Source organism: Theropithecus gelada, chromosome 11 (genome assembly GCF_003255815.1).
Source record: "Theropithecus gelada isolate Dixy chromosome 11, Tgel_1.0, whole genome shotgun sequence".
Taxonomy (NCBI): Eukaryota; Metazoa; Chordata; class Mammalia; order Primates; family Cercopithecidae; genus Theropithecus; species Theropithecus gelada.
This window is the reverse complement of record NC_037679.1, coordinates 103,024,058-103,042,762: the sequence shown is the minus strand read 5'-3', so window position 1 is coordinate 103,042,762 and position 18,705 is coordinate 103,024,058. Positions and strand designations below refer to the sequence as shown.

Below are 18,705 nucleotides of genomic sequence, written 5' to 3'. Positions count from 1 at the left end.
GTACGTGTACATACCACCTAGGATTAATAAATGTTAAATGTTTTTTTTTTTTTTTTTTTTTTTGAGACGGAGTCTCGCTCTGCCACCGAGGCTGGAGTGCAGTGGCCGGATCTCAGCTCACTGCAAGCTCCGCCTCCCGGGTTCACGCCATTCTCCTGCCTCAGCCTCCCGAGTAGCTGGGACTACAGGCGCCCGCCACTGCGCCCGGCTAGTTTTTTGTATTTTTTAGTAGAGACGGGGTTTCACCGTGTTAGCCAGGATGGTCTCGATCTCCTGACCTTGTGATCCGCCCGTCTCGGCCTCCCAAAGTGCTGGGATTACAGGCTTGAGCCACCGCGCCCGGCCATGTTAAATGTTTTGTTACTTGCTTCATCTTTTTCATCTAGAAGAAATGAAATATTATAGATAAAGATGATGTCTCCAGGCCGGGCGCGGTGGCTCAAGCCTGTAATCCCAGCACTTCGGGAGGCCGAGACGGGCGGATCACGAGGTCAGGAGATCGAGACCATCCTGGCGAACACGGTGAAACCCCGTCTCTACTAAAAATACAAAAAAAACTAGCCGGGCGAGGTGGCGGCGCCTGTAGTCCCAGCTACTCGGGAGGCTGAGGCAGGAGAATGGCGTGAACCCGGGGGGCGGAGCTTGCAGTGAGCTGAGATCCGGCCACTGCACTCCAGCCTGGGCGACAGAGCGAGACTCCGCCTCAAAAAAAAAAAAAAAAAAAAAAAAAAAAAAAAGATGATGTCTCCATAGCTCCCAGGCCTATTTTTCACCCTTTCCCACCAGCAATTACATTCCTAAAGTTGTATTTATCCTTTCTGTCCATCTAAACTATGTATTCACAGACATCTTCATTTTATTGATGAAAATATCAAAGCTTAACAAGAGCTAATGCACAAGCCATAGATAAACAATGGCCTCGTCAGCAGCACAGCCTGTAATGATGTTCTATCTGAAGTTCGATCCGCAGGGCTATGTTACTTAACCTGTGTTTGAGGAGCTGCTAATGTAATTTACGTAATTATTGCAGTGTTTATACTGGTCTTTCTCTTCAGTTTTAAATGTGATTACAACTTGGCACAAATTGGAATTTAGTGTGTCATGATGTTTCTCTAAATTTCCAAAATGCACTGCTTATAAATTTTCAAATCCAAGATGAATGAAGGTTTTTTTTTTTTTTTTTTGTGAGATGGAGTCTCACTCTGCTGCCCAGGCTAGAGTGCAGTGGCTCCATCTTGGCTCACTGCAAGCTCCACCTCCTGGGTTCATGCCATTCTCCTGCCTCAGCCTCCCGAGTAGCTGGGACTACAGGCACCTGCCACCATACCCGGCTAATTTTTTGTGTTTTTAGTACAGATGGGGTTTCACCGTGTTAGCAAGGATGGTCTCGATCTCCTGACCTGGTGATCCGCCTACCTCGGCCTCCCAAAGTGCTGGGATTACAGGCATGAGCCACCGCGCCCAGCCCTGATTAATATAGTTTTAAACAGTACAATAATTTGATATCAATGATTTGTTTAATTGCAATTAAGATGGAACACAGATATTTATGTATTTCCCTCTAATTTTCTCAGATAGATTACTAGACTATTTGCAAAGCACCTAACACCACTGAATCCTAAATAGCTGGCTGGATTTCACTGTTCTATGGATACTATATGAGACAATCAGAGGGACTGATTTGACGACATTCCTTGCCTTTTCTTTTGATTTATCTTTTTTATGGTGTATCTTCTATGTTGTCCAGATTTCCCCCTCAATTCTAATGTTTATATTTTGAAAGTTGATAAATATTGGAGCTGAAAAGAAGAGTTTAGGCTAGTATTAAGTATTTTGTAATAATGAAGCTGTTAATTTCCCTTTGTAATTTTTTTTTTAAACTTACAGACACATGTCTCTGAAAGAACACTATTAATTCTGGTTTTCACTGGCAAAGTAATTTTTCTTTTTTCCTTCTTAAAAATAGATATGATTCTGATAAGAAAAATAATAAATGAAATAGTTTATCTTTTCTCTATAAGAGAAGCAATACAAACCAGTTTCAAACTCAAGTTTAAATTCACACTGGGGTCTAGGGTATCTTTTCTTTTAGAATTTGAAATTTGGCTAGGTACAGTGGCTCACGCCTATAATCCCAGCACTTTGGGAGGTCGGAGGATTGCTTGAGCCCAGGAGTTTGAGACTAGCCTGGGCAACATAGTGAGACTCTATGAAAAAAAAAAAAAAAAATTGAAAGCTGAATGTTCATTTGCTTGTAGCTTTAGATACATATTCTTTTTTTTTTTCTTTAAGAGACGGGGTCTCACTCTGTTGCCCAGGCTGGAGTGCAGTGGTGCCATCATAGCTCACTGCAGCCTGGAACTGCTGGACCCAGTGATCTTCCAGCTTTGGCCTCTGGAGTAGCTGGGACTACAGGTATGCACTACCAAGGCTTAGATACATATTCAAATCTCATTGGCTATTGCCTTGGATATCACAATGGAGTTTAACTCTGTCCATCATGTCAGCAACATACTATAGTGTCACTGGAGCCACAACTGGATTATGAATGTGACTCACCTAGTGATGCGCCATCCTTTTCAATAACATCTGATAACTGCAGAGATGACTACATCAGACTGGTTGAGCTACAGGGTTCTGTTGGGTCACTGGTGACTGGCACGGGGGATAGGGGTGGAAAGGAATCTTTTTTTGGTGCTGTAGAAGGGGCTCTACCCTCTTGTGGAGTAATGTGATACCCCAAGAATGGAGAGAACAGAAATTCTCAAGATACGCAGCTGATGCCGGAGGATAGAGAATCGTACTGACTTTTTCTTGTTTTTTGGACAGCTAATCAGAAGACAATATATAAAGTTTAGTAACTGAAGTATGGTCAGGGAGAGGGCCTGAAAAATCTGCTTTGGAGTATTTAACGGTGACATTTAGATAAGGGTTAAGGGTGAAGCCAGCCTTATGGATGTGGGGATCAGGGGAATGTTCCTCAGGTGCTCAGGTCAGGGACAGTGGCAACATCCTCAATAGCTAAGGAGGTGTGAGTGTTTTGAGGAAACCATGTGGTTTGTTTCGTCACTATGTGAGCATCAGGAACTGGCAGTAGTGATATGTGAATGGGATCAAGGTGACTGAGAACAAGGTGTGAAACTTTAGAGAAATGATAAGGCTTTTACCTGGTTCAGCATATGGTGAACTGTTCCAGATGTAGCTTCTTAAAGCCCTTCGTTTTGTCAAAGCAGAATCTTTTTTTTTTTTCTTTGAGACAGAGTCTTGCTCTGTCACACAGGCTGGAATGCAGTGGCACGATCTCAGCTTACTGCAACCTCTGCCTCTCAGGTTCAAGTGATTCTCCTGCCTCAGCCTCCAAAGTAGCTGGGATTACAGGCACACGCCACCATGCCCGACTAATTTTTTGTATTTTTGTAGAGACGGGGTTTTGCCATGTTGGCCAGGCTGGTTTTGAACTCCTGACCTCAAGTGATCTGCCCGTCTCGGCCTCCCAAAGTGCTGGGATTACAGGTGTGAGCCACCGCGCTTGGCCTGGAAACCAGTCTTTAAGAGAAAGGGATGCAGGAAAGATTGGAGATCTTTGAAGAATCTCTTTTTTTTAAAAAAAAAATCACCTTTTTCGCTGTAGTTCTGTCACCTTTTTTTTTTTTTTTTTTGTAGGTGGAGACGGAGTCTCGCTCGCCCGGGCTGGAGTGCAGTGGCCGGATCTCAGCTCACTGCAAGCTCCGCCTCCCGGGTTCACGCCATTCTCCGGCCTCAGCCTCCCGAGTAGCTGGGACTACAGACGCCCGCCACCTCGCCCGGCTAGTTTTTTGTATTTCTTAATAGAGACGGGGTTTCACCATGTTAGCCAGGATGGTCTCGATCTCCTGACCTCGTGATCCGCCCGTCTCGGCCTCCCAAAGTGCTGGGATTACAGGCTTGAGCCACCGCGCCCGGCCAGTTCTGTCACCTTTAATAGACTCTTTATTAAGCCTGTGAATCTTATACTTCTTATCTCTGTTCTATGTGAGTTGGCATAATGGGTCAAATTCGCAATCCAGAAATGCCTGTATTCTGTTTCTGATGTGCTGAGGAGGTGTACAATTGTCTTCCTTGATTTCAACCTCAAAAGCTTTATATCTTTACCTGGGAACATAGAAGTCATTATTATTATGTCTTTCACAAATTATGTAAACTTAAAAAAATTATATATATTTTCGATGTAAACTAATCCTTGGAGGAAACTGGTTCCTTTAACATTTATTTCCTAGTTTTAATTTCTACCAGTTTTCTCTTTCAAACTTAAATGAGTGGGCCTTAGTTCTGTATTATCGCCATCTTAATCATGTTCTTTGTGATTTTAGTAGCTTTACTTTTTAAAACTTACATTTCCAGAATGAAGACTTCTGTATTTTTGTTTTTTTCTTCATATATCCTACTCCAGCTCCCTCAAGACCTGTCAGCTGTTCCCTGCACCCTTTGTTATCTCTTGCTGTGGTCCAACGGGAAGGACAGTAAGCCGTGGGCACAGACTTTCCCTAAATCGTATGGATTTCCTTTAGTCAATAACAAGAATTTTGATAGTTAAGGCATTTACGCCTTAAGAATGTGATAAATCCCCCTCCTACTAAATGTAAAAAAGTATTTTTCTATGCAGACTAACTCTTAGATTCACTTTTCTTATAGAATAAGTATGTAACCAAATCTGTTCTTGAATTCTAAGAAGTTAGAACTCAATGTAAAGCTGACTTGTAGAAAATTACTTACCCATTCTGGGTAAACGGACACAGGTATTTAGTGCTTAAGTCGTTTCTGATATACCATTACATTAACATCATTTTAAAAATCGCTCTGAATTATATGTATTTTAAGAGTGACTGGGTTTTTAAAAAAATAGAAGTGGTAGAGCATAAATCATAATCTTTAATAAGGTAATAAAAGGCAAACACTATTGCTCTGGGCAAAACTTGGCTAATGCTTTTGGATTTAATTCGGAAATCTTCACAGACGACGCTCAGCATCCTATCAGCCCTTGGCAGAGACACACGATCCAGCTTAAATCCTCAAATTCTGGCTCTCGCCCGAAGTGTGTAGCCAGTATCTAGAGAGGCTGCGAAAAGCATCCGCGAGACGGGGCGGCCCCCTCCTCCTCAGCCCCAAATTGCTTCCTTTTTCGGTGGGAGGAAAAAACTCCGAGGAGTTGTGTGGGCGCCTAAGGAGCGCACGCTCCTCGGTCCCTCAACGCCCAGTACAGTTTTCGCCAAGTTCCTAGCCGAACCACAGCTCCCACGATGCACCAAGGTTCTAGAGCGGTCAGAGGGGCAGCTTCCGGTTTAGGACAGCGCGGCTGCGCGCGGCGTGTGGTCTTATTGGCTCGAACCGCCTCGTGCGATGCGCGTCACGGCGACGTGCGGTCGTGGGGGCGGGGAGACGCGGCGGCAGAGGCGGTCGCGGTCGCGGCGGCGCGAGCGCGATTCCAGAAGCGGCATCGCGGCGGCGGCAGCGGCGGGGGCTACACCGGGCTGGGCCCCCTCCCTCCTCCGTTTCCCCCTCCTTCCCCCTCCCCTCAGCGGTGGCTCCCAAGAAGTCCGAGACACGCGGCGAGGCGGCGACGGGCTCCTGGTGAGGGTCTCTGGAGTGTGGGCGCCGTTTCCTCGGCGTAGCGGGAGAGCCTGGGGTCGGGGGGAGGTGAGGGCTGAGGGGGCGAATGTCCCTGGCGCGGGCGGGAGAGCGCGCTGTCGGCCCGGCCCGCAACTTGATCCCTAACTCTGACCTGCTGCCCGGCGCGCCGTGGCCCGAGGGGCGGCCGTGTGGGGGCCTGGAGCCGCCCTCCTGGCGACCGCTGTCGGGGGAGTCCGGCGCCCACCGCCCTCCTCGCCTGGCTTCTCGCGGCGGAGGGTCGGAGCCCGCTGCCCTCTGCTCACCTTCGGGTGCAGTTGCCCCAGCTCCTTGCCCGCGGAGAGGGTCTGCCCGCCCCTCTTCGTCTCTGTGTGTGTCACTTCTAGGAATTTCTTTGGTGGCGGCTTGGGATGGGTTCTCTTAGCACCACTTTGCAGTGACTGGGGCGGGGAGCGTTCCCTCACCTGTCTCAGGTGGCGCGTCGGGCAGCCTGCTGGGGACCGTGGGTCCGGGCTTCCCCAGCCCCCGTCCGTCAGTGTTCGCTTCTTTTAAAATTACCGGTAACAGGGTTACAAGTCGGTTTTTAGGAGGCTCGGAGAGAGTTTGGATTGGAAACTGATAACTCTTTTTTCCTCCTGGCTTTTGACCTTGATTTAAACGTTTGCCTCTGAAATTTTGACAACTTCATAAGATGGTCCAAAAGTGAATTTTGATAGAAAGATTTAAATGCACAATTGGGATTTTATGGGGTACGGTGACTTCATTGCAGGTTGACTTTTTTTTTTTTTTTAATGGGATGTTCTTTTGATTTTTTGACTCTGGGTTTCTGAGACTTGGTTGTTGTTCCCATTTCTGTTCTAGAAGCAGACTTTTTATTACCCTTTCCCCTCACCAAGAGAATCCATGTAAACACCAAGAAATCTGTCACAACATTTAAATTTATTTGCTTACAAAACTTTTCCAAATGAAATGCTAAACATTCCTTCAGAAAAAAACCATCCATCTACCCATAGCATTGTTTTTTGGGGGGAGATTATAAGTCTTGTCAGTTCCGAAGTTTGAAGTGTCCTCTTATCAAAGGCCACCCTTATGTCTCCTTAAACGACTCTTAGGTAATTCCTAGATGTTTTCATCCGTTCTAATAAATTTGTTGTCAGTGCCGATTGTGATGATCTGTAACTGAAATTATTTCATCAGTAAAGATTTACACACATGTGGCAGCTGCTTGTTGGTGAATTATGAAATTTGAAAAAATTGCAAATTAAATGTGAGAGGCATATTTCTTTTAACTTCTCATTGTAACTGTCTGCCCACCAGTATACGTTCCTGTCTGGACTTTGGTCTGCTTAGCAGATTTCCTCTTTTCGCTTGGCACTAGGAATGAGAGTAGGATTTCCAGAGCCTAAAAGAGAGTTTTTTTTTTTCTATCCCTAGGCTCCTTGTATGAATTTATAAATAAATGGTTTTTTTCTAGCAATAGTATCAATTTAGCTGGTGCACTTTTTTTTAGTATAAATCACATTTTGTTTCCGAAAATGAAAATAATTTTGTTTTATTCTTTATTTCAGGGATTGACAGATTTTAAAGCCTGCAGGCCAAGTCCTGCCAGTTGTCTCCTTTTGTAAATAAACATTTTATTAGCCCTGGTGTGGTAACTCACGCTGGTAATCCCAGCACTTTGGGAGGCCAAAGCGGTCAGATAACCTGAGGTCAGGAGTTCGAGACCAGCTTGGCCAACATGGTGAACCCCTGTCTCTATTAAAATTACAAAAATTAGCTGGGTGTGGTGGTGCACGCTTGTAATCCCAGCTTCTCAGGAGGCTGAAGCAGGAGAATTCGTTTAAACCCAGGAGGTGGAGGTTGCAGTGAGCCAAGATTGCGCCATTGCACTCCTGCCTGGGCAACAAGAGCGAAATTCCGTCTTAAAAAAAGAAAAAGAAAAAAGTTTTTGTTAGAACATATCCATATGCAGTCGTTTAGGTATTGTCTGTAGTTTCTTTTGGGGTACAGCAGCAGAGTTGAGTAGTTGTGCCGGAGAGCCATATGGCCTGTAACACCTAAATATTTATTTACTATGTGGACCTTAATGTAAAAAATTTGCTGACCTCCATTAAAAGTGATAACTTAGTCAATGTTTAAAATTATAATGAGTCAGAAAATTGTAAAGGAGAAAGTAAAAGTTATTTACAAGTACACCACTTGGGGATTTTTTTGTGTGATTATGTTTATAGAATGTGTTGGTAATTATTTTTTATTTTTTTTATTTTTTTATTTTTTTTTTGAGACGGAGTCTGGCTCTGTTGCCCAGGCTGGAGTGCAGTGGCCGGATCTCAGCTCACTGCAAGCCCTGCCTCCCGGGTTCACGCCATTTTCCTGCCTCAGCCTCCCGAGTAGCTGGGAGTACAGGCGCCCGCCACCTCGCCCAGCTAGTTTTTTTGTATTTTAGTAGAGACGGGGTTTCACCGTGTTAGCCAGGATGGTCTCGATCTCCTGAACTCGTGATCCGCCCGTCTCGGCCTCCCAAAGTGCTGGGATTACAGGCTTGAGCCACCGCGCCCGGCCGGTGATTATTTTTTATATAAATGAACTAAAATTGTTAAATGTTGGTTTATAATCTGCTTTTTTGGTTTGTTTTGTTTTTTGAGACGGAGTTTTGCTCTTGTTGCCCAGGCTGGAGTGAAATGGCACGATCTTGGCTTACTGCAACCTCCACCTCCCGGGTTCAAGCAATTCTCCTGCCTCAGCCTCCCGAGTAGCTGGGATTACAGGTGTGCGCCAGCACACCTGGCTAATTTTTTTTGTGTGTGTATTTTTAGTAGAGACGGGGTTTCATCATGTCGGCCAGGCTGGTGTTGAACTCCTGACCATAGGTGATCCACCCGCCTCACCCCTCAAAGTGCTGGGATTACAGGTGTGAGCAACTGCGCCCAGCCCTATAATCTGCTTTTTTAAAAAGTATTTCATTATTCGTATTTGGGTTTTGATTGCTTTTGTATTTTCTACATTGGAGGTCTTTCTAGAAAGGGGCTTATGAACCGGCTTTTCCTGATTAATCTTACCAGTCAAGATTTAAAAAGAAAATCCAGGAATAATAAATGCTTAGTAATGAAGATGCTGATTAACATTTATGGAGCAATTACTATGTACTAGACAATTTCCACTACTTTACATGTATTAAATTCTTTAATTGCTGTGGCAGCTCTGTGAGTGTTTACTGTGATTTCTGTTTTACAGGTGAGGAAACTAAGTCAAGGAGAAAAATTAAGTAACTGTTGAAGTTTATCAGCTAGCAGATGGTGGAGTTATGATTTGATTTCATGCAGTCTGATTTGAGAAACCCAAATTCTTAATATGCTACAGAGCCTCTCCTTATATTATTGCTCAGTATAGAAAGTTTGCACAGTCCAGAGATAAACGGTCATCCCTGGGTGTCTGTAGGAATTGCTTCTAGGACCTTTGGTGGATACCAAGATCCACAGATGCTCAAATCTCTGATGTAAATGGCATAGTATTTGCATATAACCTGTGCCTATCCTCCCAAATACTTTATATCATTTCTAGGTTACTTTTAATACCTAATACAATATAAATGCTATGTAAATAGTTGTTACACTGTATTGTTTAGGGAATAAAGACAAGAAAAAAAGTCTGCACGATTCAAATACAGATGCTATATTAAACTTTTTGGATCCAAGCTTGGTTGAATACACAGACATAGAGCCCATGGATATGGAGGGCCAGTTGTATAATGTAAAAAAAATTCCTCCTCATGCACTTGTTTCCAGTTTCATGCTTTGTAGGTAAGCATGGGCAACAGTTTGATATAGGTCTTTAAACCTCTGTTTGTATGCATGTACAAGTAATTATTTGCAAATTTATCTGCATATGCAGAATTAAAAAATTAAACTTTTTTTTAACTGCTTTAGATGTACAGAAGTTTGAGCCGATAGTGCAGAAAGTGCCCATATTCCCTTCCCTCCCCTCATTTCTCCTATTGTGAACATCTTGCATTAATTTGGCACATTTATTGCATTTGATGAGCCAATATCAATATCAATATGTCCATAGTTTACATAGGGCTTGTTCTTTGTGTTGCATTTTTTTTTTTTTTTTTTTTTTTTTTTTTTTGAGACGGAGTCTCGCTCTGTCGCCCAGGCTGGAGTGCAGTGGCCGGATCTCGGCTCACTGCAAGCTCCGCCTCCCGGGTTCACGCCATTCTCCTGCCTCAGCCTCCCAAGTAGCTGGGACTACAGGCGCCCGCCACCTCGCCCGGCTAGTTTTTTGTATTTTTTAGTAGAGATGGGGTTTCACCGTGTTAGCCAGGATGGTCTCGATCTCCTGACCTCGTGATCCGCCCGTCTCGGCCTCCCAAAGTGCTGGGATTACAGGCTTGAGCCACCACGCCCGGCCTTTTTTTTTTTTTTTTAAGATCTCACTCTGTAGCTCAGGTTGGAGTGCACTGGTGCCATCATGGCTCTGCAGGCTCGACCTCCTGGGCTCAAGTGATCCTCCCACCTTAGCCTCCCAAAGTGCTGGGGTTACAGGCATGAGCCACCACGCTTGGCCGAGAATTGTTTTTTAAAAAAATGGGATCAAGCCCAGTGGTGGCTTGTGCCTGTAGTCCCAGCTACTTGGGAGGTTGAGATGGGAGGATTGCTTGAGGCTAGGAGTTTGAGACCAGTCTGGGCAACTCAGCATGACTCTGTTTCTTTAACAAAAAAAAAAAAAAAAAAAAGTGGGCCAGGGGCGGTGGTTCACACCTGTAATCCTTGCAACTTTGGGAGGCCAAGGCAGGTGGATCACCTAAAGTCAGGAGTTCGAGACCAGGCTGGCCAACATGATGAAACCCCGTCTCTACTAAAAATCCAAAAAAAAAAAAAAAAAAAAAAAATCTGGGTATGGTGGTACGTGCCTGCAATCCCAGCTACTCAGGAGGTTGAGGCAGGATAATCGCTTGAACCTGCGAGGCAGAGGTTGCAGTGAGCCGAGATTGCGCCACTGTGTTCCAGCCTGGGCGACAAGAGCAAAACTCCATCTCAAAAAAAAAAAAAGGGCAAAACCAGTCATTCAGCAGTCATTCACCTTTTTTGGTGGTTTTCAGGATACAGTGCTTTTGGGCTTTTTAATGTAAACATTCTTGATTTACTAATTTTCAGATAAATGACAATTTATTTTGGGAATGGAAGGCTGGCTGGGATGTTACTTTCTCTCTTTTTTAATTTTTTTGTTTTATTTTTTTTAAAGTGTATCTTTTTTTTTTTTTTTTTTTTTTTGAGACGGAGTCTTGCTCTGTGCCCCAGGCTGGAGTGCAGTGGCGCGATCTCGGCTCACTGCAAGCTCCGCCCCCCCGGGTTCACGCCATTCTCCTGCCTCAGCCTCCCAAGTAGCTGGGACTACAGGCGCCCACCACCTCGCCCGGCTAATTTTCTTGTATTTTTAGTAGAGACGGGGTTTCACCGTGTTAGCCAGGATGGTCTCGATCTCCTGACCTCGTGATCCGCCCGTCTCGGCCTCCCAAAGTGCTGGGATTACAGGCTTGAGCCACCGCGCCCGGCCTAAAGTGTATCTTATAGTGGCAGCAGCTTTTTCCCAAAGGAATGCTTATTTTTTTGACTGGACATTTTGGCTATACCTAATCATCAAAGTTCTTCCTTTTTTCTCTTTATCTCTGGATTTGGAAAATGGATTCATTTTGGTTTTCTTCCTCATAAATTCTTTTTGGTCTGTCCAGTCATTGCAGTTGCTAGTCATGTCTCCTTGTCAGACTTTGGCTTTTTATGACAGTCATCAATGTTAGAAAAAATTACTTGCTCTTTATCACTATCTATTTCAATACATTTCCTCTTGGGCTTTCCCTGGGGGCAGCACTGAATTTTTTCCTTAGTTTAGCCATGCAGATTTTCTAAAAGTCATCCTTTAGTTTGGCTTTTCACTCCTCCATAGGTGCTGTTCAGCTTCTAGGAGATTTCTTGCAGTTTCTATTTGTCAACAGATTCACCAGCAGCACCCTCCTCCTCACTGATACTGGTGCTTCCCCACCCATCTTTATCATTTTCAGCCTTCTCTTTTTCTTTCTCTTTCTCTTTTCTTTTTTCTTTCTTTTTTTTTTTTTGGAGACAGGATCTTACTCTGTTGCCCAGGCTGGAGTGCAGTGGTGCAATCATAGCTCACTGCAACCTCTGCTTCATGGGCTCAAGTGATCCTCCCACTTCAGCTTCCCAAGTAGCTGGGATTACAGGCATGCACTAGCATGCCTGGCTAATGTTTGTATTTTTTGTAGAAACAGGGTTTTGCCATGTTGTCCAGGCTGGTCTTGAAGTCCTGGCCTCAAGCGATCCTCCTCCCTCAGCTTCTTGAATAGCTGGATTTAACAGGCAGGAGCCATTGTGCCTGGCCATGTTCGTGCACTCTTGATTTTATTGGGGCCTTTGTCAGCTTACCCTGGAATTTATTCTGCATCATCTGAGGATTTGGAAGAGCTGAATCACAGTTGTAGTAGACAGCATCATATTCTTATCCTTGTGTATTTTATAATGGGACAGGTCTTGAGTCTTGAGGAAGTTTTTCTATCATGGCTAGGGAACATTGAGCTATATTACCTCTTATAGCGCTGATTCGGACTGTCATGTCTTCCCCAAAGTTCTTGTCCATAACGTAATGGTTGGTCACAGTCATGAGCAATAACTAAGTGATCTCTGGGACTAACAGATGATGAAATGCATGTTTAGCAAACAGTGACTTCTGTTACTTCTCTGTGGTGCAACAGCAGAAACTTTTGGCCTAAGGCATAGAAGTTAGAAGGCTTATGAATTCCTACCAATCTGGAGATAAGATTTATGAGTATCATGTTACTTCAAACCTCTGCTTAGAGATTTCCAGCTGTGTGCTTCAGGAGTGTTTTGGTAAAACTTTGAGGATCATGAATAAAACTAATAGCTTAAAACTTAAACACCTTGAGTTTTTTGTTCTTTTGTTTCTCGGGCACTTTTCATAACCTTTTCAGTGTTTTGTGTTTGGAGCCACTCTTTCCAGTGACATACTGCACTAGTAGGTCTCTTGTCATTTATTCTCAGATTCTGAGTCTGTCCTATTTGTTTCTCTTCTTCATCTTATCCTAGGAAGAATGTCACCGTGGCAACCAATATCTTGAAACATGCAGTTGTGATGACATTGACAGTTTTGGCATCAGTCCAGATGTTTCTTGTAGAGTTCACTCATCACATCCAAAGATAACTTGGCTGCAGTTACATTGCTGTCTTTTAACACGGTGTATATGAAATTCTGCAGTACTGTATCCACTTTATTCTTGTGTTTTACAGTTATATTCTTGCTATCAGTCACAACATGAGTAGTAAAGTCTCGAAAGCTTATTATGGCAACTTGGAAGTTCAAAGAAGAGCTTTAGCGAACTTGGTGGATAGATGTGATACCTCTCAGCAAGATCAAAGCTTTGCTAAATATTATTAGATGATCTTGATTCAAGACAGTATAATTGTAGGAAAGCAGAACTTTTAGCTCTTGAGGAAAGTTACTTAGATGTTCTGGGTAACAGTGACCAGTCTGTGCCATAAATATCACCAGCTCTGTCAATTCTTTGCCAGGTTTATTGGTTTTAATTTGATAATCTCCATATTGGATTTGTAGTGCATATAGTACTGCTGTAGAAACCCTTTAATGTCAACCAGTGGCACCACTTTATATTAGATTCTGTAACTGCTGTTTGTTACTGGGCGGCTAGTTTCTGCAGGACATGTTGGCTGTAGACTGGATCCACAGTGAGTAGTTCTCAGAGAACCCGTACTGCTGACACTTGCAAACCCATCTCAGCTGTGGTGTGGAGTTGTGGAGTTGTACTTCTGGATGTGACCAGAAACAGCATTTGGGAGCTCAGCAGGTGATGCTGTCTTGACTGATTTTGTGTGTGTGTGTGTATGTGTATTTTATTTCATTTCTGAGACAGGGTGTTGCTCTGTCACCCAGGCTGGAGTGCCATGGCACAATCATGGCTCACTGCACTCTCGAACTCAAGCAGTCCTCCCGCCTCAGACTCCCACGTAGCTGGGACTATAGATGCACGCCAGGCTAATTTTTGCATTTTTAATAGAGATGAGAGTTTGCCATGTTGCCCAGTCTGGCCTTGAACTCCTGGACTCAAGTGATCCTCCTTGCCTTGGCTTCTCAAAATGCTGGGATTATAGGCATGAGGCGCTATGCCAGGCCCTGTGTGTGTGTTTTTAAAATTAATGTTTGCGGCTTACTTTACATCTGCATCTACTCTCTTCTTTTTAGTAGTTCTCTAGTGTACTATTAAATGGTTATGCTATGACTTAATACTGCTTTTATTGGTAGATATTTAGATTATATAAATGGATTGTAGATTGTCCATACATTTTATGTATATTTATTGCAAGCTGATTCCTCTTTAGTAATTTTGTAATAGTTGAAGAGAACATGTTTTTCGTTTTGATGTATATTATCAGGCTGCCATCCAGAAAGGTCACAACGATGTAAATTCTCACCAGAAATGGGGGTGGGGTCAAGCTTCTCTGTGTCATTACAAACTTAAAAAAAAAAATTCTTTTATCTGATAGGAGGTTAAGCATTTGCAGTATATTCTATCTAACTGGGAGATGTGCTTTGTTTCAATAGCATTCTGTTAATGTTGATTTACAGTTACTTCAGGTGGAGCATGCATTCTGTTCCTGGTCCTCCCTTAGGTGGAGCTGCTCCACCTATTTACGTTCTCTGGCTCTTGAAAGCATATGGTTTTGCTGTCACTGATCAAAAAGAATCTGGGTGCCTGCCTAATAGACTATATATTTCTTGAGGGTAAGGAATGTGTAACTTTCTTCGTATCTACTGGCGGGTCTGGTATATAGCAGGTGGTGAGTAAATGGTCTTTTAAAAACCTAAATTGGTTCATGTTCTGTTGGGGTTACTGCTGAGTGAAGTGCTTTAATTTTGTTAAAAATAATCTTTTCAAATTGTGAAATATAAACTTGAAAAACTGCAGTGTATACTGGGCGCAGTGGCCCAGGCCTGTAATCCCAGCACTTTGGGACACCAAGGTGGGCAGATCACCTGAGGTCAGGAGTTCGAGACCAGCCTGGCCAACATGGCGAAATCCCCGTCTCTGCTGAAATACCAAAACAATAAAAAATAAAAAATAGGGCCGGGCGCGGTGGCTCAAGCCTGTAATCCCAGCACTTTGGGAGGCCGAGATGGGCGGATCACGAGGTCAGGAGATCGAGACCATCCTGGCTAACACGGTGAAACCCCGTCTCTACTAAGAAATACAAAAAATAGCCGGGCGAGGTGGCAGCGCCTGTAGTCCCAGCTACTCGGGAGGCTGAGGCCGGAGAATGGTGTGAACCCAGGAGGCGGAGCTTGCAGTGAGCTGAGATCCGGCCACTGCACTCCAGCCTGGGCGACAGAGCCAGACTCCGTCTCAAAAAAAAAAAAAAATAAAAATAAAAAAAAAAATAAATAAAAAATAGGCCGGGCGCAGTGGCTCAAGCCTGTATTCCCAGCACTTTGGGAGGCCGAGACGGGCGGATCACAAGGTCAGGAGATCGAGACCATCCTGGCTAACACAGTGAAACCCCGTCTCTACTAAAAAATACAAAAAACTAGCCGGGCGAGGTGGCAGGCGCCTGTAGTCCCAGCTACTCGGGAGGCTGAGGCAGGAGAATGGCGTGAACCCGGGAGGCGGAGCTTGCAGTGAGCTGAGATCCGGCCACTGCACTCCAGCCCGGGTGACAGAGCGAGACTCCGTCTCAAAAAAAAAAAAAAAAAAAAAATTAGCCAGGCATGGTGGCTGGTGCCTGTAATCCCAGCTACTTGGGAGACTGAGGCAGGGGAATCACTTGAACCCAGGAGGCAGAGGTTGCGGTGAACCGAGATTGCACCATTGCATTCCAGCCTGGGCAACAAGATCAAAACTCCATCTTAAAAGGAAAAGAAAAACTGCAGTATGAAATTGTCACTTTGGTGTATGTTGTCTCTTATCTTTCATCTCTAAAATCAGTTAAATAGGATGAATTGATATCTTAGGACCTGTTAGGAAATAATTAGCCTATTTTATAAGTACATGTGGTATTTAGAAATTGGAAGTTGAGGAATTTATTAAAAAGGGGATTTGTTTAACATTACTTCTGGTTTTGACTTTTCTGGATTGGAGTATACCATGTGTTAGAAGGGGATATATGTTGGCTAATGATACTATAGATTGGCTTAATTAGACAAGTGTCCAGACAGAAGGAAAAGGGAAGCTAAATTCCGAGAATTGCCAGGTTATCTTCAGGCGTGGGGGAAAAACCTGCAGAAAAGGACACTTTTAAGTTTTTTAATGGAAGACTACAACAAAATGGTATTTTCTTTATAACTGATCATATTGCACATTATTACTGGATTTATTGAATATAAGAATATTCTTGTTTCCACAGCATGTACTGGAAAACAAAACATACAAAGCATATGGTCTTAAAAGGGGCAAAATTAGTTAGCTTATTACACTTTGGCCATTTAGGCCTTTCTTTTGGATGTTTGTTGTTAGTATATCAGCTAAGTATTTTTCATTGGCAGCATATTCACTTTAATCTTGTATGTTTTGAAATGAAGTTTAGTGAACACGTATGCTTAGTTGTACCCATATATCCATTCCTTTGGTTAAGGAGGATGTCTTTGTGGTAGGGGTTACATTATGAAAACTTCAGCAGAATGGAACAGAAGGTTGACTTTATTTTCTTGAAATTTATTTTATCCTATTTCTTCCAGAAAGAATTTCTGGTAACTTAAAAGATCTGGAAGTGTAATAAAATATGTGTAAAAAGAAGAAATCAGGGAAAGGACAAAGCATATATTCTCTTCCCAAGTGACAGCATAATTCAATGACTAAGAATAAAAATTGGGTTTGAATTTGCTTGGCAGCAAGGGTAAAAATGGAAATATGGTAAAATACATAGCACTAAACTAAAAGGAGGAACAAGACCCATTTTTCAGGGGTGAAATCCTCTCTTGACAGATTTTAAGAAACTGTTTAAACTGGACATTGTACAAAAGCTGTTTTGTTGTTGTTAGTGGCCCTAGATTTAAAAAAAAAAAAAAGTGAGGGCTAAACATTAAGATTTCAAGCCAATGAAATATGTTTTAGGGGTTGATTTGAATTTAGGCTGCAGATGTGTGTTTTATTTGGCCAATATAGGTTTTTTTTTTCTTATAATATTTCAAACATACATGAGACTACAGAGACCAATATAATTAACATTCGTACATTAACCATACAGCGGTAGCACATCTTAGCATGTTCCCATATTTCTCATTTTTTTGAGGAAAATATCATGTACAGTTGAAGCAACTTCTTGGATTACAGTTTACTTTCTTCCCAGAAGTTAACTGTTATTCTGAGTATGGTGTTGATCATTTTTTTTTTTTCGAGACAGGGTCTCACACTGTCACCCGGGCTAGAGTACAGGGGCATGATCATGGCTCACTGCAGCCCATCTCCTTTGCTCAAGCAGTCCTCCCACTTCAACCTTCCAAGTAGCTGGGAATAGAGGCGTACACCAGTGTGCCCGGCTAATGTTTGTATTTTTTGTAGAGGTTGGGTTTCGCCTGTTGCCCAGGCTGGTCTCCTCTGCTCAAGCAGTCCGTCCACCTTGGCCTCCCAAAAGTGCTGGGATTACGGGTGTGAGCCACCACTCCTGGCCTAATCATTTTTAATGCATGTTTTTATATAATTACTGCACAGGTATATATTCACAAACAAATCATAGTATTGCTTTGCATATTTTCAGATTTGATGTAAATGATATATTCTGCCTATTCTATAATTTGTCTTTCATTAAATTTTTTTGATTTATATGAAACTGCTGATACGTTACCATTTTTGACCTACAAAAATGACAGTTTCATATGACCCACTCTAATAGTCATTACTTTTATCTGCTGTAAAATTATTTTCTATTGTATGAATATAGCCAGATTAAATTTATTTATTCTCATGTTGATAGGCATTTAGATTGTTTCCAGGTTTGCATGTATTAAAAACAATGTTACATTGAACATTCCTTATTAGGATTCATTGTGCTTACATTTAAGATTTTTGGCAAGTTTTAACAACTGCATGTTGTGGCCGGGCACGGTGGCTTGAGCCTGTAGTATCAGCACTTTGGGAGGCTGACGTGGATGGATCACCTGAGGTCAGGAGTTTGAGACCAACCTGGCCAACATGGTGAAACTCTGTCTCTACTAAAAATACAAACATTAGCTGGGCGGGGTGGCGGGTGCCTGAAATCCCAGGTACTCAGAAGGCTGAGGCAGGAGAATCACTTGAACCTGGAAGGCAGAGGTTGTAGTGAACCGAGATGGCGCCATTGCACTCCAGTTTGGGTGATGAGCGAAACTCCATTTTAAAAAACAAATGAACAAACGAAAAAAAACTCTGCATGTCGTGACTCCCTAATGGATTGTGAAATCAGTTTAGGAATTAGAATAGAAAAGTATCAGGTTGTATTGCAAACAGTAAGGATAAAATGTTTTGGAAATTTTTATTTCTGTGTGTATGTATGTGGTTATTAAGTTTGAAATGAAGCTCTCTATGGTGAGTTACCCAGAAGTGCAATTATTGGGCTGAAGATTTTGGAGGTTATGGGAATTTTTTTTTTTTTTTTTTTTTTTTTTTTTGAGACGGAGTCTGGCTCTGTCGCCCAGGCTGGAGTGCTGTGGCCGGATCTCAGCTCACTGCAAGCTCCGCCTCCCGGGTTTACGCCATTCTCCTGCCTCAGCCTCCGGAGTAGCTGGGACTACAGGAGCCCGCCACCTCGCCCGGCTAGTTTTTTGTATTTTTTAGTAGAGACGGGGTTTCACCGTGTTAGCCAGGATGGTCTCGATCTCCCGACCTCGTGATCCGCCCGTCTCGGCCTCCCAAAGTGCTGGGATTACAAGCTTGAGCCACCGCGCCCGGCCGAATTTTTTTATCTGTATTGGATATTGTCAAATTTGCTGTCACTTTGCATATTTTAGCACTAGATTTGCTATCTTCCGATTGTTATGATTCATGGCATTGTCAGATTTTTTTTTTTTTTTTTTTTTTTTTTTTTT

General features: G+C 43.1%; 1 protein-coding gene across 4 annotated transcripts in view; it reads left to right on the top strand.

Moving 5' to 3' along the window:
* Positions 1-5,371: 5,371 nt before the first annotated feature.
* ADIPOR2 (adiponectin receptor 2) overlaps positions 5,372-18,705 on the top strand; it is a 102,087-nt gene continuing 88,753 nt past the window's right edge. For 2 of the 4 annotated variants that reach the window (XM_025401681.1, XM_025401684.1), the window contains exon 1: positions 5,372-5,607. The gene's annotated coding sequence lies outside the window, so the exon portion shown is untranslated. The remainder of the gene's footprint in view (positions 5,608-18,705) is intronic. The other 2 variants (XM_025401683.1, XM_025401682.1) reach the window with 2 other exon arrangements.